General features: G+C 44.8%; 1 protein-coding gene across 8 annotated transcripts in view; it reads left to right on the top strand.

The window, feature by feature from the left end:
- TRERF1 (transcriptional regulating factor 1) overlaps positions 1-25,452 on the top strand; it is a 150,474-nt gene that overhangs the window by 37,881 nt on the left and 87,141 nt on the right. For 6 of the 8 annotated variants that reach the window (XM_074989584.1, XM_074989583.1, XM_074989591.1 and 3 more), the window contains one exon: positions 5,556-5,606. The exons of the other annotated variants lie outside the window; for them this stretch is intronic. The gene's annotated coding sequence lies outside the window, so the exon portion shown is untranslated. The remainder of the gene's footprint in view (positions 1-5,555; positions 5,607-25,452) is intronic. 8 annotated transcript variants of the gene reach the window in all.

The raw sequence follows: 25,452 nt of genomic DNA, 5'->3' as shown, positions 1-25,452 counted from the left end.
ATATAGGACAATGTGTCCCTTTTAAAAAAATAACTTGGGGCACCTTTTCAGTGTCCTGAATAAGGTACCATCCTGCCCAGTATGAGATGGATGGTCACGCTATCTCTGGAGGCATAAGCATCTTCCCAGGTAGATCAGACAAGGTTGATGGAAAATCAATGACTTTTTTTTTTTTTTTAATTAAAAAACTGACGTTTTTATGATTTTCTTAAACAAATACAATAAATAAAATACTACATTTCTCATTTGAAAATAAGTTACAATTAAATCTCACAACATGCTACACATGCACTTAGTCTCATAAAAATGAATTGATGTCTCTAGTTAGTCCAGCCTATCTGCTAGCTCTTCTTGAAAGTTCTGGGCTTTCAATTTCTGTTTCTCATTGGACAAAAAGTAATGCATACAAAGAAGGACAGAAACTGGGCAGGACTTTTTTGGTTCTGTGCTTACGTGAGGGTGGATATTAGCCAAGTGTTGGCAGAGCAGTTAGTTAAGCATTGTCTCTGCCTTTAAGACAATGTCTTAGGAAAGGACAGAGACAGCATAGAAAGGAACAGTGGAGTGGACAGAAATCAAAAAGAAGGCATTATTCAGAACACACACAGCTTCCTATATTCCCCTCACACTTTTGCAACAGAAAAATTGTCATTGCCTGTGAGCATATGTGAGACCCTACCTGGGAATATTTTGAAGAAATTTATTCCCTGGGTAAAAAAGAGTACATGTCAAATGTAAGAAGTGCAAGAACAGGCTGGGTCTAGTGAGGCCCAGTCTTAGGGAAACGCAACCAAAGCAGTTGCTTTGGGCCCTGCGCTCCAACTGGCTTGGCTCCACTGTCAGCATGCCACCTTGGGCCCTATGAACTCTTTGGCCAGACCTGGACCTAGTTACAAGAAAATCATAAGGGAAACTGATTCTTGGGAGAATATGATGGGGATGAAAATATGGCTGAGTGGATCAACTGCTTAGTAACTTAAATAATTCATCTGCAGTGCATCATTCTTCAAGACACACTCTGTGCCTTTTATAGAATCATAAAAGATCATCGTTGGAAAAGATCTCAAGAAGTAATAGAGCCTGATCCCCTGCTATAAGATAAGCAGGGTCAAGCTGGCGCTAAACCCATCCCAGCCGTGGCTTTGTCAAGCTGGGACTTAAAACCCTCTAGGGATGGAGATTCCACAACTTTCCTCTATAACCCATTCCATTCCAGTGCTGCACCATCCTCCTTAGTTTTTATTAATTTCTAACTTGGACCTCCCCAGTTGAAACTTGAGATCATTGCTCCTCACTCTGTCACACTTAACGTAAGTGTGATTTGACAAGTAAATTCTCAAGCTCTTGCTTTGTTGGATGTTGCCTAGAAAAAAAGTTTGGTTTAGCTATTTTAGCTTATCTTAAGGCTTGATTAATTCATAAACTAGCTTTTGAATCTATCACTCATGTACAATAGAGAGAGCCTCAATAAGAGGAAATCTAGAGCTGTCAGTTGTCACTAGGTGTCATTTTCATATTTTATAGTTCATAACACACGTGTCTTATTTTGGAACATCCTGGCCCCAGACCAAATTGTGGTGCCATAAATCCATTGTCTATTGTACTTCAGCATAATTCAGCTTTTACAAGGGAACCCCAGTCCATACAGGTTGAACCTCTCTAGTCCAGCACTCCCTCATCCAGAAACATCCATCACCCAGTGTGATTTTTAGTTAGCTGGATGTCCACTTATCATGGGTGTGCTCAAGGTTCTTGTGGTCCCATAAAATTTATTGACACCCACCAGTCCTGGCTCTTGGTGTTTTTGTGCTGTTGTTTAGCTCTAATTTATGCCCAAATGTCTTGTGAGAGCCCAGTAAGCCATAAAGTGTTTGGTAATCCTGCCAGACAATATTGACCTCTTGTGGCTCAGAAAATTCTCTCATTTTGCACCAGTCAGGTCCCAAGGGTGCTGGGCTAGAGATGTTCAACCTGTACTTGTTTTCTCAAACAGCAGAAGTGCCAAGTGAGTTCTGTGGGGCTTACTCCAAAATTAAGTGCACTCTAAGCACAGTCAGTTTTAGCTTTTTTTGTTAACTTGATTTAAATAAATGATTATTATTTTGGGGGGATTTAAACCAATCCACCCTGAGATGGAATCTTTAATTCTTAGGCTAATGGAAACTAGTGCTCCGGCTTAAGGTGACTAAAATAACATTATTTGATGTGGGGCAAAAATGTAAACATTTTATTGAAGCTGATATTAAAATGTGTACATAGTGCTCAGGCTAAGTGCATCTTAGGTGTTCTGTGTGGATTAGCTGCCAATAAAAGTTTTACTTGAGTCATACAATACAATTAGCAATAACCTATAAAAATATTTCACTTGAGCCTAGTGAATATCCTTTCCTCCTTAGTTGAAGTAACATATAAGGTTAATGTATTTTTTAAGCATTTACTAGAGCACAAAAGAAGAAAAATAGTAATTAAACCGTGTTAACTTTTTAATTTTTAATTATTTCCCCTGTTAACTAATGACTTCACATCTGAAATACTGAAGAGAGACTGATCAGTAGTAGGTACAGGACTTAGCATTCTAAGCAGAAACCGGCCTCTTTTGTTACCAGAGTGCTGGGGAGAGGTAAAGTTTGCTGACTAATAGTGATAGTACTTGGAAAATGAAAAGCGACCTTCAGTCAACTTTCAGCGTCTAGTCCAGACATTCAACAAGTGTGCACTTTCGTGGTGGGAGGTGTGCAAGTGAATATCTCACAGTGATCTTTTTGCATTTGCATAATTGACCTTTTTGAATTTTCCAAAATATGCTACATCTGGAAACTGTACTGTCCACTATGAAATAGGTACCAGTAGGGCATTGCAATTGGCATGGTTTAAAATAGCAAAGCTGATGTGCAAGTGGTTTCCTTAAATTGAAGCAGCTTAGCTGATAAGAGGCGAAATGAAAGGCTTGTACTCAAATTGTTTTGGTACAACTGTTTCAGTTACAAGGGGTTTGTTTCTCTAGTGTAAACAGTGTTAGTCATTTCTGCAGCCTTCTCAGCACCCATATGAAGTGGCACCTGAGTATTCATTCAGTTGCTAATAGACCTCTTGAGGATGTCTGACTCTAGTCAGTTTCATTAAGACTGCATATTGGTTCTCCCTTGTTGTTAAGGGATTTCTACAGACCTTTACCATAGACACTGTTGATCAACCAGCTTTTGTTTTAAAGCCTTTCAACTTCATAGGGCCAAAGACAGACAAACTAGCCAACTGGCTTAGGCTTCCGCATCATGCAAATTCTGCGGTTCAAGGGCTCTGAGTTCTTCTTTGGCAGCCTTATTCCAAACATTCAAAATATTGAGTCAAAGCCCCAAAAACCATGCTTGGGTTAAAAATAAGATTTAAAATGGTAAATTATATTTTGCCTGTTTGTTTGGGTTTTTTTTAAATGTTTTCCCCTTTGAATGGGAAAACTCTCCACCCCTAACTTGTGTGGGATAATTTCAAGATAAAAAATGAGCATAAATGTACACAAAAATGTGTCTTCCTTGCTGCTTGGGAAGGACCTGCATTCACTGTCCCTAATTGTGTGTCTGAAAGGAGCAGGCACTAAATGATATGTAATTCCCCATTCCTAACAAAGCAGAATAGGCAGCTCTCTCTCTCATATTCATAATCCCCCATTGTCTACATTCCCCATCTATCCATTAACTTGCCTAGTTAAATCCTCTTTCCCTACCAGAGGCTCGCTCTCTGCCATGCCATATTCCCTCTACCATCAGTCTCTGCCTTCTCTTTTCCTCCCCAGCCTCCCTGGGTTATTCTTCAGATCTCGTCCCTGCACGTCCTCATAGCATGTTTTCCATTGTTTCTGCACCCATGGCCATTGGTGGCAAGTTCTGTGGGCCCATGGTGCCTGAGCACCAGGAATATTCCTGGCTCTGGGCTTAGCTCCAGCAAAATTAAGGCTGATTCTCCCCACCTGTTGCTCCCTCGTGATTTAAAATGGCCTGAGCGCCCAGCCATCTCCATCCGCAGTGCAGGAGGGCAAGAGCAGGTGCTGGCACATTGCTGCAGCCCCTGCACTGAGTGTGTCTCTGTGCAGTGCCCCCACTTTGAGTGCCCCTGCTGCCAATGTGAGCTGTGAGGGTAGTGTTTCTAGGAGCAGCTGCCAGAGCAGGATGGCCCATGTAAGCACTGCACCCTTTCCTCTGCTCCCCAGCCCTGCCATCCACAGGCTCCCTCTGAGAGCCTGCATCCCGCCCAAATTCCCACCCCACACCTGTCTGAGGCCCTGGTAAGGAATTTGGGTAGGAGATGGATGGAGGCTCCAAGAGGGGTTTTGAATGTGGGGGAGAGGGGAGCTCAGGCTTCAGCTCTGGAATGGAATCTGGGGGCTGGCACTGGGCTGGGTCTCTGGCTGTTCTGGGCACCACCACAGTTTCTGCAAACCTGCCACCCCTGCCCATGGATTCATTTCTGAAACCTCCACATTCACCTAGCCCCTAATCAGCATTCGTGTGGATGCTAAGGAGCCACTATCTTCCTTCTGTTAGCTTCATTTCAGCAAATGGAAGCTGGCATTCATCTTTGCTGGGTGCAATCTCACTTTCCTCTAAAGGTCAGAGACTTTGGTGGCCAGGTAGCTAAAGATAGCCTGTAGCTTTGGTCCTGTTTACAGTAATGAGAGAGGCTTTCCCCTTTGTAAGGGCAGAGGTCATAAGACAGGCAGCATCAATCAGGAATTCACAAGAACCCTTTTTAAAAAAGAAAGAAAGAAAGAAAGAAAAACCACAGAAACTAACTTTTTTAATGAGATTTACAATAAAACTGTCTTAATTCTGCGGTGTTGGTGGTGCCAGTCTTGCAGCCACAGCACCTTTCCTTCCTCCCATCTGCTGTCTTTTATTCTCTTCTCTTTTCAGAATCTAGGGCCCTTCTAAATCTTAATGCCGATTCTTCAAATTCCACTTGGGAGGCAGCTTGCTGACAAGTTGGTCAGAAGTATGAACACATACTGAGACTGAATCATTTTGCTCGCTGAAATTGTACCATGGAAGGAACTGGCAGGGACATAAAAGTGACTGGGTCTTCCTGTCCCCACTAGTTTGGTCTTGATGAGTTTTAAGTTTACCTGTCTTAACATGTAATAATTAGAATACTGATTAATACTGATCATCCAAAAAATTATTTACTTCTATATGTTCAGATTATTTTTCAAAACTGCTATTAATGGCTGGGAAGAGGTAGTAGGTTAATGCATTTTTGTAGTTTACATTCTGTTTTACGAATGTTTTGGGTTTTTAATTGGGTCTTGGCAAGGAAAAGCACTGATTTAATAATCATGTAGTGCAGTATGTAAAGAGAGTCCTAATCGTCTGTTCCTGCATGATGAAAGTTATTCGGAATTTAAGTCTTGAAATTCTTGGAAGCAGGATTGGGGTCTAAGCAAGTGTTTTCTGAGTAAATGGGTATAGCTTGTTTTTGTTTTTAATTCAAAGGAGCACAAAGATATTTTACTATGCTGTTTTGAATAATTCCCCTAAACATCTGCTATATTTTTGTCCTCACAGAAGCCGGCTTGGGAAGACATTAGAAAATTGATTTCAATGATACAACAACAGGTGACTTAAGCAGTAGTTTTATTTTCTTTGTTACAAATATCAGTCAAGTAATGAAAAGAAATTTTGTTCTGCATTTGGGAAAATTCACACACATTTTCAAAATTTTCTCTTGAGTGCATTAAGATAGCTCTGTAAATTCACACTGTAATCAGCTTAGTAAAAGTTGTTTTCCACACCCCTTTCACCCAGAGATGCTAAGCACTTGCAGCTCCTGTTGACAACAGTGTGAATGTGGATGCTCAAGTCTTTCGGAGAAACAAACTATTTAGGCACTTAACTTCAGGCAGTCAAGTTGGAAAGTCTGGCCTGTAGAAGTACAAGTAATATCCTAAGAAATGTGAATAAGTTAATAACTTGCCTGTTGAGCAAATTGTAACAAAATTTACAAGGGGATGAGTTTAACTTAAGTGTCCGAGAGACGTGACATTTCTACAGAAATGTACTGTTTTTGGTATATTTAGGTAATGTTATGAAAGAACAGTTTATGCAGTTCTGCTTTTAATGTAAAAATGGAATGTCCACTTCCCCCTTTCCGTCTTTGTCACACTAGTTTTCCTGAATGTAAATGTCATTTATTATAAAATATTGGATGTCAGAATTAGAAACCTAGTTAATATTCTTACCTTAATTTTTGGTATCCAAGTGGACAGTTTTGTTATGGAGTATCTGGTTTCACTGTACTGTAAACTGTTTAGGTATTTAACATTTCTATAACTTTATTTGCTCTAATCATTGAGTACAGGTTGTACCTCTCTAATCTAGAACTCTCTCTGATAATGTACGTAATCCAGCATGATTTTAGTTATCTGGCTGACCACTTATCATGTGTGTGGCCAAGTTGCCTGTTGTCCCATAAAGTTTGTTTCCAGCCACCAGTCCTGGCTTTCAGTGTTCTGTGTTGTTATTTAGCTGTAATTTATCCCTAAATGTCTTCTCGGAGCCCAGTAAACTGTGGAAGTGTTGATCATGCAGCTAGACAATATTGACCTCCTGTGGTCCAGCAGATTCTCTAATCAGGCATCCGTTAGCTCCTGAGGGTGCTGGATTAGAGAGGTTCAACCTGTGTGGTTGACATGACTTCAGTTTCTTATAAAATGTTAATAAATTAAGTGGAAAGGGCCATTTTCCATTTTTGCCTGCAAAGTACATCGATAGGCAGTGTTTTCCTGTTCTTGTAATGTTTATGCAATATAGAGAGGTGCTGTGGTGTAGCTAAAAGGGACTGAAAATGGAGCTGGAAGCTGGGAACTTCTCAGTTCTAACTGCAGCCCCACCAAAGAGTGTTCCTGTGGCCTTGTGTAACGTACCTCAGTTCTTCGAGTGAGTTTGTCCATCAGTGAAATGGCAGTAATCCTATTTCTTTTTCATAGGATGTTGGAATAACTAATTAGTTTAATTATTTGCAAAGTGCTTTGCATATAATGATGCTGTTACATAAGAGGCTGATATTATCATTTCTATGCAGCATGAGCATCCTTTTTATAATTAAGACAAGTTCATTTTCATTAGAAACCTCTGTTCCTAAATACCAGAGAAAAAGAAAGATCTACTTCAGAAGTGGTAGATGAGTGAGGTCTTTGGCTTTTTGCTTATTTTCCCTCCTCTCCCCTTCTTATCTGAATTTCAAAGTAAGTCAGAACACGGCTTACTTTCTTACAATGCCAAAGTAACAGACGTGGTCGCATAGTCTCAGAGGGCTTGCTGTGTTAGTCTGTAGCTTCACAAAAAGAAGCATATTTTCATCAGAAGTGGGTCTTACCCACAAAAACTATTAAATAAAATTGTTCATCTTTAAGGTGCTACAGGACTGCTTTTTTTCGTTGTCGTCCTTCTGTATTCGCCACAGCTGCCCTCCTCCACCCCCTGCTCTAACAATGCCCTCCCCATCCACCATTGCCAGGCACTCCTACCTGCCCTACAATGCCCTCCCCCACAGCCAAGCACTCCCAGACCCCCCCGCAACAGTTCCTTCTCCCTCCCCCAGTGCCAGGCCTCCCCAGTTCCTCACCCTCGTGCAGACTGAATAAGGTGACTCACCACAGCCACTTGAGCTGCCCCAGCAGGAGTTGTGTGGGAGCCCAAGCTGGCAGGGACCGCCGCCGCCACCACACACTTGTCCCATCAAGCAGTGGGATGCATGCACGGAGCGGGCAGACAGCACCCATGTGTGCGGTTTGGAGGAGCTGCATTTAAAGGCTCAGAGAGCCGCATGCCACTCCAGAGCAAATCGCCACGGTGTAGTGTCCCTTTCGCCACTTGTGGCAAGAGGGGAAGGTGTTGGACGCTGTGGATCTAGTTAACTGAGAAGTGGAAAAGCCTGCCAGACTTATTAGAAGCACATTGAATCTGTGATAGAGCCATTCAGGTCATAATGAAGCCATTTAACAGGCATTTTCCAACTCCAGGTATATACTGTCGGTTTCTCAATTTACCGCATTAGTACATAGGACCTAAGTTTAAAATTTGTTGCTGAAGATTATAAAATCCCATCTCCAAAAAATATAATCCCCTTTCCCCAGGCTGCCCTTGGAGTAAGAGTGCCAGTTTAATAATACTGCATAGGGCCCCATAAATCCTAAGGATGTCCCTCCCTGGGTCTGCAGGAGAGCTCTTGTTTGTATGTGTGAATGTTCGTATGTTGGATGTTTCTAACTCGGGGAGTGCCTTTACCATTTCTCAATAAAAACACCAGAATTGGACACGGATTCCAGTAATTTTCTCACTAATATCACCTTCCTACTTCTTCTTGAAGTTGTCTTGCTTATGTGTGCAGGGTTCATAGTGTTGTCTTAGCAACTACTTTGTAATGGTATGTCTACACAGCAGCGGAGAGGGTGCTTCCCAGCATGGGTAGGCAGACGTACTAGCTCTGTTCAAGCTACCGAACTAAAAATAGCAGTGCCGCTGCAATGCCATGTATGGCAGAGGTGTCAAACAGGTTTGTAGTTGAGTGTAGTGTGAACTGCTGCCCTGATGTGTTACTAAGGTGTTACTTTTAGTGTGGTAACTTGAGCAAACTTGTTAGCTTTTCAGCCTCACTTCATTCCACATACCCTCCCCCACCTTGTAAGCGTGACTTACACCTTTCATTCATGGAGGTATGACTTCACATTTGGCTGTATTAAAGCCTGTATTCTAATAAACACACCTGAACAAGACAAAAAAACAGTCCAGTAGCACATTAAAGACAAAGCAAATAATTTATTAGGCGACGACCTTTTGTGGGGTAGACCCACTTCTTCAGATCATGAAAGCTCATGATGTAATAAAAATTATTTTGTTAGTCTTTAAAGTGCTGCTGGACTGCTTTTTTGTTTTGATAGGAGATAGACAAAATTAATAGTGATAATATTTGAAGACAACACAAAAATTTGTTGAGCAGTAAATAATGATAGGTACAGGCCAGTTATGCAGAATAATCTAGCTCTCTTGTTCAGGTAGTAACAGAGACACCCATGCTAGTCTGTGTCCATAGATAAAGAAATTAAGTAGTATTTGGCGAAGACTATTTTCTGTCAGGATCCCACAAAGGCTACGTCTACACGTGCAGCCAACATCGAAATAGTCTATTTCGATGAATAACGTCTACACGTCCTCCAGGGCCGGCAACGTCGATGTTCAACTTCGACGTTGCTCAGCCCAACATCGAAATAGGCGCAGCGAGGGAACGTCTACACGTCAAAGTAGCACACATCGAAATAGGGATGCCAGGCACAGCTGCAGACAGGGTCACAGGGCGGACTCAACAGCAAGCCGCTCCCTTAAAGTGCCCCTCCCAGACACAGTTGCACTAAACAACACAAGATACACAGAGCTGACAACTGGTTGCAGACCCTGTGCCTGCAGCATAGATCCCCAGCTGCCGCAGAAGCAGCCAGAAGCCCTGGGCTAAGGGCTGCTGCCCACGGTGACCATAGAGCCCCGCAGGGGCTGGAGAGAGAGCATCTCTCAATCCCCCAGCTGATGGCCACCATGGAGGACCCAGCAATTTCGACGTTGCGGGACGCGGATCGTCTACACGGTCCCTACTTCGACGTTGAACGTCGAAGTAGGGCACTATTCCTATCTCCTCATGAGGTTAGTGACTTCGACGTCTCGCCGCCTAATGTCGAAGTTAACTTCGAAATAGCGCCCGATGCGTGTAGACGCGACAGGCGCTATTTCGAAGTTGGTGCCGCTACTTCGAAGTAGCGTGCACGTGTAGACGCAGCCAAATAGTAATAAAATAAACAGACGGAAAATGAGTAGTTGGGATCACAAAAGGGGATTCTTGTGATAACTTTGATGTAGCTCTTGAATTTCCATGCCTTCACAGATATTTTGATATTGCAAATTTAACTGTGTAATTCTGAATCTTCTGCCTTGGGCTTTTTAATACATTAGTTTGTTGGGGGGAGTTCCCCCTTTTGCTAACTGCAGCATTTGTCTAAGAATTGAATTCATCTTACTCGTGTGCTGTGAACATTAACTTAACCTTTGACAAAAAAGTGTAGTAAAATAAAGTAATTAAAGCTTAAATAATAAATTCATACTTAAAACTGTTTGTGAATCATAGAATGCTAGGACTGGAAGGGACCTTGAGAGGTTATCGAGTCCAGCCCCCTGCCCTCATGTCACGACCAAGTACTGTCTAGACCATCTCTGATAGACATTTATCTAACCTGTTCTTAAATATCTCCAGAGATGGAGGTTCCACAACCTCCCTAGGAAATTTATTCCAGTGTTTGACCACCCTGACAGTTAGGAACTTTTTCCTAATGTCCAACCTAAACCTCCCTTGCTGCAGTTTAAGCCCATTGCTTGGTCTTCTTGGCCTCTGAGGATAGAACAAGAAGTCTTCTCCCTCCTCCTTATGGCACCCTTTTAGATACTTGAATATCGCTATCATGTCCCCCCCCTTAATCTTCTTTTTTCCAAACTAAACAAGCCCATTCTCTCAGCTTTTCTTCATAGGTCATGTTCTCTAGACCTTTGATCATTCTTGTTGCTCTTTTCTGGACTCTTTCCAATTTCTCCACATCTTTCTTGAAATGCGGTGCCCAGAACTGGACACAATACTCCAACTGAGGCCTAACCATTGCAGAGTAGAGCGGAAGAATGACTTCTTGTGTCTTGTTCACAACACACCTGTTAATGCGTCCCAGAATCATGTTTGCTTTTTTTTTGCTACAGCATCACACTGACTCATATTTAACTTGTGGTCCACTATAACCCCTAGATCCCTTTCTACAATCTCCTTCCTAGACAGTCGCTTCCCATTCTGTATGTGTGAAACTGATTGTTCCTTCCTAAGTGGAGCACTTTGCATTTGTCTTTGTTAAACTTCATCCTGTTTACTTCAGACCATTTCTCCAATTTGTCCAGATCATTTTGAATTTTGACCCTATCCTCCAAAGCAGTTGCAACCCCTCCTATCTTGGTATCATCTGCAAACTTAATAAGCGTACTTTCTATGCCAATATGTAAATTGTTGATGAAGATATTGAACAGAACCAGTCCCAATACAGACTCCTGCAGAACCCCACTTGTTATATATCTCCAGCAGGATTATGAACCATCAGTAACTACTCTCTGAGTATGGTTATCCAGTCAGTTTTGCACCCACCTTATAGTAGCCCCATGTAAGTTGTAGTTGCTTAGCTTATTGATAAGAATATCACGTGAGACCATATCAAATGCCTTACTAAAATCTGGGTATAAATCTAGGTATTGTTTAGTGGAATCAAATTATTATTTAGCTGGCAGATTTCCTAAAACCAAAGTAATATGTTCCAACACACACCACATTTTTGGCTGTTAGCAATAAGTATGTTGAAACTTTTTGTCTCGGGTCTTTTTTTAAAGTAGCACCAAACTTTCTTCTTATGTAAGCCAATCAAACTTGTTCTGCTGCCATGAGGCATGCAGATTTTTCTGAAACTGTAACATGATGATTCCTTGTGTTAGTGCTCTCTTTGCTGTTTGGCTTTAAATAAAGTGCAGAATGCTACAATGTGATCTGCCTATTATTAATTTATTCTTGCATTTCACTATGGTATGTTAATGCCTCATAAGTATTAGAAAGTTGAAACTCTCATCTCTGTGATGTAGGGAGGTAGTATCCTACAGACTGAGGCACATAGATTGACATACTTGGGACAACCCCAAAAGTTTGTGTTCAGGTGGAAAAAGCTATATCTTAACCTCAACGGCATCTTTCCTGGGTGTTCTGTGCTTTTTGCAGGTTCATATCTCAGATGAATTCCTATTACTCCATCATTGAGTGTTGATATTTCACTTTGACTCCACCTCTCCTTTTTATGAAATGTTGAGTCTAATTATAGCAGCAGCAGTTTGTATATTTTTCCTGTATAAGTAGAAACAAATGTTTATTGGTCTTTGTCTAAGGCTGTATAAAGAAAAGAACATCAACTTGTTTGTCTCCATCATGTCACTCTTAAATATGAGGGAAGTTTGTCCAATAGCTTTGGGGGGGAAAAAAGTGTGACACAATTTCCTTTCCCTGACAGCTTTTTTTGGCTTGCTTCGAACTTGAGAGCTCACCCTTTCTGTAGTTTTTGGAAGGACTGATGAAGCCTCCATCTCCCTTCTCTGGAAGTTTTCTTTGAAGTCCAGTGAATTTCACAATCAATTCCACAAACACGCTTGATTTTAAGAAGCACATCTGGTCTCAGCGATGTCCTACCTCTTCCTCACCCCCTTCACTACCCCTTCAGGTAGCTTTACCTGTCAGTTGCCGCACATCTAAAAAGTGCTTGGAATTTGTCTGTCATGTGACATGTATTGAGTCTGTTCTGGTATGGCTATGGTCTGAAGAAGTGGGTCTGTCCCACGAAAGCTCACCTAATAAATTATTTTGTTAGTCTTTAAAGGGCTACTTGACTGCTTTTTTGTTTTGATAGTATCTCATATGTGTGTCATCCAGGATTCCCATTAATTTTTTCCCTCCATGCATGGAATAAATTTTGTTTCGTGAACCAAGATGTGTGGATAGGCAGAAGTACATGCTGCCTACTGTGGGTGTTTGTGGGCGCTCTGCTAATCAGCTGTGTGGCACCTGAATCCCTCCAGGGTGGCTGCCCAAGTACTAAGTTTTCAGGGAAACACTGGTGTCATCCCTTGGATGGGCCGTGCTGCCTAAAAACTTACTGTTATACCAATTTACAACACAGAAGGTGCTGCAGAACCTTATGTATTGTTGGCATCATCTCCATGGTAATTCACAAATGCACATTCTAGGTTATCAATAAAGGGACTAACTGGCTTTGAGTTTTGGTCTGAATGTGGGAGCCAAACTGAGATGAGGATGATGATGATTTTCTTTGACTTCCTGGCATGGTTTAGGGAATGAAAGGGATAAGATGGCCTATTTTGAATACTCTGAGGTTGGAGTTTTGAACTTCAGCCCACTATTCTAAGACTCCTTGAAAGATGAAAGTGAGTGAATGCTTGTACTTCAAGCTGAACTGACTCCTGGGGTCATCTATAGAGTTGTGTAAGTTTCAGCAAGACACTTCGGTAAGACCTGTTATGGAAATAGTTTATATAACAGAGAATATGCATGCATCTCCCCCCCCCCCCCCCCCCCGCACATCGCCTACTTTTTGGCAGGGAGACCTTGGTTGATGCTGGAAAGTGAATCTCTGTCTTGGCACAAGAATTGTAAGGCCTGATTACTTGAACTAAAAGACATAAGAATATAAGAACAGCCATACTACATTAGATCAAGGGTCCATCTAGCCCAGTACTCTGTCTTCCAACAGTGGCCAATGCCAGGAGTACCAAAGGGACTCAACAGAACAGGTAATCATCAACTGATCCATCCCTTTTGGTACACTTCAAATTTCTGACAAACGGAGGCTAAGGATGCTGTCCTTGCCTACCCTGGCTAGTACCTATTAATGGGGCCTAACCTCCATGAATTTATCTGATTCTTTTTGAACCTTGTGATAATGTTGACAGTCACAACATTCTCTGGAAAAGGTTTCCAAAAGTTGCCTTTCTTTTAGTTGTTTTGAATCTGCTGTCTATTAATTTCATTTGGTGACACTCCTCATTCTTTTGTTTTGAGAAGTAACGTTTTATTTCTCCATGTCAGCCATGATTTTATAGACCTCTGTTATATCCATCTTTAGTAATTCCTTTTCCAAGCTGAAAAGTTCCAGTTTTACTAATCTCTCCTAAGGAGAAAGCTGTTCACTGCCCTTAGTCATTTTGTGGCCATTCTCTGTACTTTAGCCAATTTCAGTGTCTTTTTTGAGAGGGAGTGACCATATACACCCTGCAGTATTCAAAATGTGGATGATTTGTACAGAGGTTGTGGCAGGGCCAGGGGGAAGGAAGCCCGAACAAGCAGAAGGGCCTGCAGGGCAGTCAGAGGCAGCCGGGTGGGAGATGGCTCAGCCTAATTAAAGCCAGCTGGCCCAAATGACTGGGCCAATGAGAGGCCTTTAAAACCCTCCACAGTGAGCAGGGGCTGAGTTCCCCCAGACCTCCCCTCGCCCCAGCGAGGGCAACAGGGCCCTTAAGGGGTCCTAATGGACGGACCAGAGGACAGAGGCCCAGGAATTGGACTGACTTTGTCACACATGGTGGTAGTGGTAGGATTTAACTGCTGTGAGATTGTACAGCGACCCTAAAGCCAACTATCTGGGCCCCTTGTAAAGAAGTACCCATGGAGGACGTGATAAAGACACTCCTGCAGGCCACAGCCACCCAGCAGGAGGCTACTTGGGTCCAGCAGGAGATGAACTGGCTGCTGGTGAGTCAAGCTGCCCAGGACTGTGCTGTGGGGAGCTGGGGCACATAGCCACAAAATGCTCCAATGAGGAGGAGCCCATGCAATGTGGCGTGGGGTGTCTGCGGGACCCCTGCGCCTTGATCCACCTTGCTGGCATTCCAACAGCCCCCCATCAGTGTACCTGTCCTGTGAAGATGAATGGGATAGCAACAATTGCATTGGTAGACTCTGGGAGTGCAGTTACTTTGGTATCGGGGATGTTAGTGGGACAGGACCAACTGACCCAGGCCAAACATAAGGATCTCCTGTGTTCATGGGTGTAACCAACCAAGCTCGGGTTCCCCAGAAACGAGGCTGCACCCAAAAGGCGAGTGCTATATTTGGTTTATTGAAAGCACGTGACACCTGCGACGGGAGCCCCGGAAATGCCGCAGTTACCAGAGGGGGAAAACCCGACGCGTTGGAGCTTCGCTCGGGGGAAAGGCTCTATAATGGGCCTCGTAACACTAACTAATAAAGCTTAAACTCATTTGCTTAAAATTGCCTATGCACTACTCTTACTATCTCTTGTGGCCTACTGCCAGCGTAGCCTTGAAGTTTCAGCGATCGAACTTTGTTTTGCAGCTGTTCGCCTTGGCAGGATACTTGTTTTGCAGCTTTTCACCTTGCACAGACTGGTCTGTTTGGAATTCTCCTGAGGGTTCACAGAGGGATCGGACTGCACTCTTGACCGTCATAATGTCTTCTCGCACCCTACAATGGGGATGTTAATTATTATCCAGCCATCCCAGTAAAGATAGAGGTCCAAGGCAGCATCACAAACGTAACTGCAGGAGTGGTTCCCAAGCTCCCCTACCCCGTGGTCATAGGATGGGACTTCCCTGGGTTCAATAACCTACTACGGTGCAATGGGGCCAAAGGGGATAGCCCGTTCCCAATCTTTTGTGAATTTTGCCAGGACCTATTCTCGGTGCCCAGGAAGGCGAGGCGGGAGAGAAGGGCAGCTGAGAGACTGGGAACCAGGATATTGGGCCACAATCTGAAGCAAGTACTGGTAGGCGGGCAAACCCGCCCAACTACTAGGGAAGAAAGCAGGGAAGTAGGTGAGCTAGAGGCAGGGCCTAGCTCTTCAGGGGAGGAGGGCAAGGTGGGCCTCCCTGACCCTGAACATGTGGGTCTCCCTCGGGAAATGTTTGGGCAGGATCAGGCCAATGATCCAGTGTTCCAGAATGTCCATAAGCAGGTGGTTAAGGTTAATGGGACCCCTGTGGAGGGAAGGGGCAAAGGTAGGGTCCCTTACTATGTAATTAAGGGGAACTTGTTGTACAGAGTAGCCTGGGTACAGGACCAAGAGGTAGAACAGCTTTTGTTACCTCCGAAGCACTGCAGGGCGGTAAAGGAGCTGGCCCACAGCCGCTTGTTTGGGGGGCATCGGGGTGGACAAGACCCTAGACCGCATTCTGCGGAGATTCTTCTGGCCGGGGATCTGTATGGAAGTCAGGAAACACTGCACTTCCTATCTGGAATGCCAGTTACACGGGCGCCAACCACACCTGTGGGCCCTGTTGGTGCCCCTACCGATCATCGAGGTCCCCTTTGAGAGGATTGCTATGGGCATAGTTGGGCCACTAGAGAAGTCTGCACGGGGCCACCAGAGTATCCTAGTTGTTGTGGACCATGCCACCAGGTATCCGGAGGCTGTGCCCCTGCTCAATACCCTCTCCAGAACAATAGCAAAGGAGCTGATCCAGATTTTCTCGAGGGTGGGGATACCCAAGGAAGTACTAACTGATCAGGGGACCCCCTTTGTGTCCAAGCTCATGAAGGACTTATGTACCCTGCTCCGGATGCCACCCTGAGTACATCAGTCTGTCATCCGCAGACTGACAACCTCGTTGAGTGATTTAACAAAACTCTGAAAAGTATGATAAGAAAAGTTGTGAGCCAGAACGGCAAGGACTGGGACTTGCTGCTGCCGTTTCTGATGTTTGCTGTAAGAGAGGTCCCTCAAGCTTCTACCGGGTTTTCCCCATTTGAGCTCTTGTATGAGCATAACCCCTGGGGGAAAACTGGACCTCGCCAAAGAGGCCTGGGAGGAACAGCCCAACCCAGGTTGGAACATCATTGACCATGTGCTGCAGATGAGAGACTGAATTGTCAGTCACCCCAATAGTGCGGGAACACTTAGAGAAGGCACAGAAAGCCCACTACAACCAGCAAGCGACACCCCAGAAATTCCGGGTGGGAGACCGGGTGATGGTGTCAACAGCCGAGAGTAAACTTCTTGCCAGGTGACAGGAGCTGTATGAGGTGGGAGAAGTTGTTGGTGAGGTGGATTGTAAGGTCCACCCACCTGACCGATGAAAGCCAGAGCAGATATATCATATCAACTTGTTAAAACCATGGCAGGACAGAGAAGTACAGCTGGCTGCTCTGGGAGCACTAGTCGCAGAGGAGGACCCCCAGAAGCAGGTGGGGATATCTCCTGAGTTGACCCCAGACCAACGCATGGAAGTAGTTGACATGATAGAGCGAAACTGTAATGTGTTTTCAGCTAAACCTGGAAGAACAACAGAAGTATACCATGACATCGTCACTGATCCAGGAGCTAAAGTGAATGTCAAGCCCTACCGGATACCCGAGGCTAAGAGAGGGGAGATCTCAGCAGAGGTTAAGAAAATGCTGGAGCTGGGCGTCATTGAAGAGTTGTATAGCCAGTGGTCTAGCCTTATCGTATTGGTACCCAAGCCTGATGGAAGCCTATGGTTTTGCAACGACTTCCGAAGGCTGAATGAGGTATTGAAGTTTGACACCTACCCCATACCACAGGTAGACAAACTGATTGACCAACTGCGAAAGGCCTGATTTCTGTCCACCCTTGATTGGACCAAGGGCTACTGGCAAATTCCTCTGACCCCAGGGGCCAAAGAGAAGACAGCCTTCTCAACCCCATACGGACTCTTCCAGTACACTGTCCTACCCTTCAGTTTGAATGGCGCACCAGCAACGTTCCAAAGACTCAGACAACCTATTGCGTCCACATGCTAAGTATCCAGCTGCCTACTTAGACGATGCCATTGTCCACACTCTGGATTGGGGGGACACACCTTGAGAAGGTAGAAGCTGTTGTCTCTACTCACGATTTCAACTCACGTTAATGTAAGGAACACAAGTTGAAATGGTGCATGTTGGGGGTCCCCTGCATCACAGTGTTAAGACTCGTGTGAGACCTTAGGTAGATAAACTCCTTCAGCTGTCAGTAAATAACAGGTTGTTAACATTTGCTGGTGAAGTTAACAGAGTAAGACGTGGTCATGCTTCCTAAGCCTGAGTGTTACACTTAAGCAAGTAATTTTGCTTTTAGTAAAGAAGAGTTTAATTTTAGGTATTTTGTTTGCATCTTTCCTTGTGTATAATATTTCCTTCTCCCAGCTTATAGTTCCCTCTTCTCTTGTATTTGCTTATATTGTACCTCATATGTTTGTGATTAAATTAATAAAGTTTTTCATAAATAGCAACCAGGTGGAATAACCATATAAGGAAGGAGAGAAATGAGGGGGCAGAGAGCAGAAAATCTTTAATTATTAGTGTGATTCTTAGTGTGTGAGCTGTGGGAGTCAGGGCATATGAATCCATTTCCCAGGTAAGCTAGTGACATTAGGCAAGTCACTTAACTTGTCTGTGTCGTCTTTTCCATTTTTGTAAAATAAATGTAATACCTCCAGAAGAGTGTGGTGAAGGTAACTTAACATTTACAAATCATTTTGTGGGCTTCCGTCGAAAGGTGTCTTACACATACAGGCTGGATCTACACAGCACTCCCCCCAGTGCTGCTGCCAGCAGAGCTATGCAGAATGAGCTGATTGGGATTGCAAATGGTGTGCCATTTGCATGCTCCTGAAGCTCGTTACCATAGCCCCGCAAGAGTTCGGCGTTGGCAGAAGCAGATGCTGGCACTGCAGAGGCCGTGTGGATGTGCCTCTGCCAGCTAAACCCCCCTCTGTCGCCAGTCCCTTATGCCTCAAACGTATTCTTACTGTAGATAAATGAAGGTAACTGAAGGCAAAATTGGAATGTATGGGATGTTTGGAAGTGGGAAGATCTTTGCACATTATTTAAAGGATTGTTTAAAAGAGAGGCAGAGGGCAGTGTGAAAAGAAGAGTGAAATCAGAAATATTTTTGACCCTATTGATGAAGAAAGAAATGGTCAGTTTTTGTTAGAGATGAGTGAATTGTTTCAGAACAACTTATTGCTTCATTTTTTTAAAAGTCCATCTTGTAGCTTTTTTGAGTGCGGCAAAAGGGAAAAGAATGTTCACCAATATAGAATAACATCGTAGAGGAAACTGCTGCTCACACTTTTTTTATTTGAAGAAAATGTAACAAACCAGGAACTGCTATAGGTCCTTTTTCACAGATAGGAAATACATGAAACCACACAAAACACAGTGTCAGAGCAATGCTAAGTGCCTGCCTGGAACCCAGAAACAAGTTCAGCATTGAAAGGGACGATGATGTGCGTTAAAGGGATGCTATGTAATAATGATATGGTTGCCCAGTTGTGGAATGACTGTTAAATTTGCTGACCAGAATTGAACCCTGTGAGACTGCAGCACAGATCTGCCTAAAATTATGAACTGATTGGCTGCTCGGTAATTTTGATCACCCCCTGATGAGCCAGAGATGTTCCTGACTGGCAAATGGCTGCACTTTTGAACTGTTACCTCTAACTAGTAAAAGCCACCCAAAGCGCTGCTACCTAGGCTTGCCATGGCTGACTTTAAATACATCAAAAATCTTGTAAAAGGTTTAATGTCTGGTAACTCTGATAGCAATAAATTCAGGCTGTGCATAAAGAGTAGGTGTTCAACAGTAAGGGCTTGTCTAAACTTTAATATACTACAGCAATGCAGAACTCTTCAGAAGAATTTCCCTGTGACCTTGCACTATTGACACGGGAGGTTTGGTTGGTATTGCCGAGTCTCTTAAAGATGTTCGTTTTGATGCCCCTGAGAGACATAGCCATACCGTAGCACAGAATACCCATGTCACTAGCATATGTCGCTCATATGTAGCATATGTAAAATTCATGCCCTTGAGATGTAATTAAACTGACCTAAGATGTGGTTTAGCCACCGCTAAGTTGACAGAGGAATTCTTCTGGCTTCCTATCCTGCTACTCTGGAGGTGTTATGGTTAGGACAGCAATGGAACTCCTGTTGCCATAGCAAGTATCCTCACTAGAGTGGCATAGCTGCAGTGCCACAGCTTTGCCACTGTAGTGTTTGTAGTGTAAACATAATTTTATAGCAGTGGTTCTCCACCTGTGGTCTGTGGCTCTTGGGGTCCATGCACTATATTAATGACTGAACAGAGTTCAGTACAAACTGTACATTTCCAAGGAGGTCTGCACCTCCATTTGAATTTTTTTAAGTGAATAAAGGTTGAGAACCAATGCTCTAAGGCAGGGGTGCACAAAGGGTGGGGGTACCAAATTTTGTAAGAGGGACACAGTGTGATCAGCCTCCATTGCCTCCTCTCCCTCCCCCTGTGGCCTCCACTGTCACCGTTGCCAAGGGACCTCAGTGACCAATGGGAATGGTGCCCTGCCCACCTCGCACCCTCTGGGCCAATCAGAATGTGTGGAGGCATCACCCAGAGGCCCAGTGTCAGGCAATGGGGGCAGCCAGCAAGCTCCTTGTTTGGTAAGGCGGCCAGTCTGATCCCCATAGTATACTGGCACCTGGGACACCCTGCCCCCTGGCCTTCCAGGATGCCAGTGCAGAGTGAGTGCTGCTTCCTGGCAGGGGTGGTGTGGGATGGTGCCACTGCACAAACCTGCCTCCATATGGCACAGCCTGGGATCACCACTTTCCTGCCTTAAAGTGGCAGCAAGTTCTGCAGACAGTCAGGCAGCAAAGGCAACACCTACAAAATGGAGGTGGTGATGCAGGTGAATCTCGAGTTCCCCTGCCCAAGTGCCCTCCCCACTTCAAGGTACCCCTCATGTGCCCCTCCCCCTTTAGGGCACCCCTTGAGTCCTTCCTGGGGTCCTCACTGAGTGTACCTCCCCCTTAGGGGCAACTCTTGGAGCCTCCCAGGACCCCCTTTCCAAGTGCCCTCCTGGATCCCCTTCTGTGGCCCTCCCTCAGGTTGGGGATGCCCAGCTAAGTGCAGGGATGAAAAGTGGAGACTGACATAAAAAGCTTGCTCGCCCGTTTTAAAGGTTAGTCAACACCAGGAACTTACACTGGTAGAGCTACATCTCTCAGGCAGGTACAAAATCTCCACTCCTCCTTCAGTGGTAGGTTGATGGAAGAATTCTTCCATTGATCTAGCTACTGCTTTTTGTGGAGGTGGATTACCTACTCTTGTGGGGGAACCCCTCCTATCTCTCCATTGCTGGACATAAAATAGAAAAAGCTGGTTATGGGGCCTTTTTTTTTTTTTTTTTTGTTCTTTGCTGAACCTTCCTGTTTTTAGTATGTGATTTGAAGAAGAAAAGACAGTTTTAATTCTCGCCTACACACCTACATGGAAAAGGACATCTGTACTAAAACCAGATATGTTTTTCATTGGGTGAAAAGGAATGAGATGAATCTTGATCAATCCCAGTTTCTTTCTTAAAAAGGCATATTCAGGTATAAGATATCTTAAAAGAAAATTGAAGTGTTGCACTGTTATGGAAAAGTATAATAGGAAGAAGCTTCTGTGTGAAGTAAATACAAATTGGTAAGTGTAAAATTCAGAGCAGTAAGCTGTCCTGTGTATAGCCACTTGTTTTACTAGGCTTCTAAGCTGATTGTCATAAATAATTGCTATAAACTCTGCTTGTCTTCTGTTTTGTGAACTGCATATATTTGAACAGGCCATGATTAGAAGATGAAGAAATGGGGAATTATTGGTATCAGGCTAGGAAAGAGTGAAAAAGTTACTTTTGTTTACAGTACTGTTGTTTTTAGATGTTTATTTTAAATGGCACTGTGTGTGCATTTTGGCTAAAATTAAAACGGATGGAGATTTGTGTGAATATAGCTGCTGTTCTCTTCCCACTCCACACACACACACATTTTACTTCTCAGCAGTTAGAAACTGTTCTTTGGGTGGGTGGAGGGAGTTAAGTTCCTTTTATGATAAGAAGACATGGACAGCACACATGCAATGTGGTTCTCACTAATTTGGGGCTATGTTAAATCACACTAAAAGAAGATTCTTAACACTTATTAATTCCGCTGTCTAAATTTTCATACCAATGAAGTAGAAATAAAGTTTTTTGTTCAGTGTGTAGGTTTTTTGTTTTTTAAACTGTTTTCATAAGCGTGAGAATGGACTTACCCACCTAACTAAGAAGAAAGTCGGATCCTCCATGCCTGCCTGAGCAGGCTGCAAGTAAGCACCTAATCAAAGTCTAACAGGCTCAGACAAAAGGGTCGTAGCCAGGCAATTTTTGGCTGAGACCTAGGTCCCCTATTGACCATTGTGTGCCTTCCTCTGCACAGTGTTATGACTGCCCTCAGAGCACTACAGTCACCTTCCCCTTGACCACAATTGGTAAAGGAGATTATTATTTTATTGGCCATAGCTTCGCGATATCCCAGTGGTGCTTACTGAATATTCTGTTCACAGCTGTACTTTGCCATTCAGTCAGGCTTAGTCAGTTGTTTTTGTGGTCTTTGCCTCAGGTATTTTGGCACATTTCTGCAGTGCTGTTGAGCTGCCTGGTCATGTGAGACATCTGGTTTTCAGTTTTGGCATTCCCTGGAAATACTGTGAAGACCCAAAAAGCTGTCCCAGAATCAGGAATTCAGAGTCCTATCCAGTTGCACTGTGTTGGGAAGATGGCAGCTGGGCTGTGGTACTACATGGGGGTTATGATAGGTTTGGACTCCTTTAGTACTGTCACTGGAAGTGCTGAGACTCCACTGATCCTGCTTGCCTGACAGCTTGGAAACCCTGCAACCTTGTCTTGCTGAGCTCAGCTCTCCAGCCTCCTTGAGCACAGACAACAGGGAGAGGGCCATGCCTCCAAGGCTGCAGACACAAAATGAAAGCAATACAGTATGAGACCTTCTCCCAGAACTCAGGTTCAGGTCCAGTAAGAGATGTATACTGTACTTTAGTACATCCCTTCTATACTCGAGAGAATTATAGAGTGTAAGCTCATGAAATTCTCCTTTCTAAATGTAGAGAGAGAGCTACACAGGCTCTTTGCTCTCCTAGGTAGTAATTACTTGCACTGGGTTTATTGCTAAATAAAATTGATTTTTATTTCGTATAAAAATTGGATTTCAGAGGTAGCAAACAGAAGAAGAGAGTAGGGATGTGAAGAAAAACAATCAAAAATGCAAGCCAAGCTTAATACACTAAAGAAACTAGTTTATATGTAAGGTCTCACCCTAACTGTGTGTCTAATCATCATCTTCACTGGACAGAAGCCCTTCCAGCCTGGACCTAATCTTTTCCCCAGGTTAATCTTAGTTGTATCCAGCAGTCATCTTTGGGTAGAGTAGCTGGGGAGAACTGATTACCTGAATTTCCTCACCCCCCATCCTTAAGTAGGATTTGCATGAGGCTGGAGTCCCTTGTTCCATAGTTTGATCCACTCCCAGCTTCTCATGGAAGATTACTGAATTCAAGATGGGTTCCAGGATCAGATGACACAGTCACATGCCTCCTTAGAGCCCAGGAAGGTTAAACTTTAACGGTTCATTGTGTCCTGCTGATGGGCCATGAAGTAGCAGCAGTGTGAGTGTGCAACCCAAAGCAGCAAATATAAAATTACAGATGCCCAGGTCATACCCCTCACTCCTCTCCAAAAATAATATATGAATGCAAATGGGGTAATCATAATTAGTAAATCACAGCTTTCCAATGATATATTATGTGACCGTCTTGCATAAAGCATATCTCACTTACGACGTTCTCTTATCAAGCATCTTTTCATAAGGCATATGGAATGCCCCATGGAATGTATGGACTCTACAGTGTCAGGAAAGGGAATTGTCTTGTTCTGACATATCAAGAGAGAGAGGTCCATTCAGTGCTCATTAAATGGGAGGGAAAAAGCTTCTATTCTTCTTCGAGTGGTCCCCGTGGGTGCTCCACAATAGATGTCGGGCTCGCCCGGCGCCGCAGATCAGAATTCTTCTAGCAGTTTCTATTGGATCGCGCATGCGCCGATGCGCGCCGCTCCCTTGCACGCCCTCGGTCATGTGCACGATCCTGTCCCCGCCAGTTCCTTCGCGACTGCCATCGGCTGCAGACGGAATCCGCTCCGGCGAAAGCCTGAGACAGATAAGATAGTTGTTTTTATGTGTTAGTTCGTTGTTTGTCACTATTATACAAAAAAAAAAAAAAAAAAAAAAGAAAGGAAGAGAAGAGCATACTAAACAGCAGAGAGAAGAGGAACGAAGGAGAGAGGGGTGGACAATAGGCTGTTAAGCCATCCGCTGCCCTGAAGGCCGTGAATGTTATTTTGGGTTTGAAAGCACTGATTAGTGGCTAAGTACCCTATTAACAGTAAAGACTCACCTTGATGGCTTCCTCGGGGTTTAAGAAGTGTGAGTCGTGCTGGGAGGCTGTGCCGGCCTCAGATGGGCATAGTGAATGCATTCGTTGCCTGGGGGAGTCTCATGTTACCCAGAAGTGTTCCCACTGTGCTAAGCTTACAGCCAGGGCCAGGAAGGACAGAGAAATGAGGCTCAAAATGATCTTGTTTGATAAGGCCCTCCAGCCTGAGCCGCCGGAGAAACCTCACATAGAAGGGCCCTCTGGGCCGCATAAAAGGAAGGCAGCCTCTTTGCCCCCCTCTGTGCAGAAGAGGAGGAAACTCTCCCCGGCTCGATTGTTGCTGGCGGTCCCAGGGAGCAGGACGGGCGGAACGCAGAGCCCCCAGCCGCGAGCTGATGAAAGGGGCAACCCAGCAGCGCATGTGGCCGAGGCCGGGCCTCTGACTATACAGCGGGTGGCACAGAAGGAGCCGCGAGCACCAGCGTGGCAAGCGCCAGAATCGGCTGCGCCACCACAAGCGGCACCGGCTCCCACAGCGCAGGGGCACCCAGCACGGGGCCTACCGGCACCGGAGGAAGCTACCCGCGCGGCACCGACAATGGGGCCGAGATCCCCGGCACGGGAGGGGGTGGCGCCCACCCTGCAGGGGAGGGGCAAGGCTAGAGCTAAAACCCGGCACCTTAGTCCATCTCCAGGCAGGGCTGCGATGCCCTTATCACCCAGCCCCCCTCCCGAGATACACACGCCGCAGCGCTGGGTGGCAACTCCACCAGCTTATTTCGGGCCTCCCTCTCCATTCCTCCAACCAATTTTGCCGTGCCGCAGGCCACCTTCACCATTTTTGGGCATGGATCCCCTTGAGTACTATCACAAACCAGCTTCACCACTATCAGTGTCGTCAAGGAGATTCCACTCTCCCAGACATCATGGGTACACTCCCCGATCGTGGTCCATGTCTCCATCACCGGGCCCTTGCCCATGTTGCTATGGTCGTCCTCATCATGCTGAACACAGACACCGCAGGTCTAGATCCAAGGGCAGGTCCTCTCCTACTACTCGTCAATACTCCCGTGTACACTCTCGCTCTGGAACGGGAACGCAGTTGTCCCAGGGGAAATTAGGTCCTGAGACTTCACTTCACAGCCCACCAGGGAGCAAGTATACCACCGAACTTGGGAGCCAGGGATTTGGGGGAGGCTTACCCCAGCGGTTCCTCCTCATCCTCCCCAGATGAGGCCATTGCCCCTGGGGATGTCTCCCCTCCGGATGACCTTAAACAATTCCAGGAGCCGTTCAAAAGAGTAGCATTCACGCAGGGCATTCAAATAGCAGAGGTGCAGGAGAAGCACCATAAACTCCTGAAAAATTTGAGACCCCCGGCTTCATCTAAAATCACTATCCCGTTGGACGAAGCCATTATGGAGTCAGCCACTAACATATGGCAGACTCTGGCCTCTATTCCTCCTGCAAACAAGAGAGCGGATAAGAAGTACTTCGTCCCAGCCAAGGGCATGGAGTTCCTGTTCAGCCACCCACAACCCAATTCTTCGGTGGTCGAATCGTCCCAGCAGAGGTCGAAGACGTCTCAGTACAAA

This window comes from Carettochelys insculpta, chromosome 3, assembly GCF_033958435.1.
Source record: "Carettochelys insculpta isolate YL-2023 chromosome 3, ASM3395843v1, whole genome shotgun sequence".
NCBI classification, from domain to species: domain Eukaryota; kingdom Metazoa; phylum Chordata; order Testudines; family Carettochelyidae; genus Carettochelys; species Carettochelys insculpta.
This window is presented reverse-complemented; position numbering and strand designations above follow the sequence as displayed.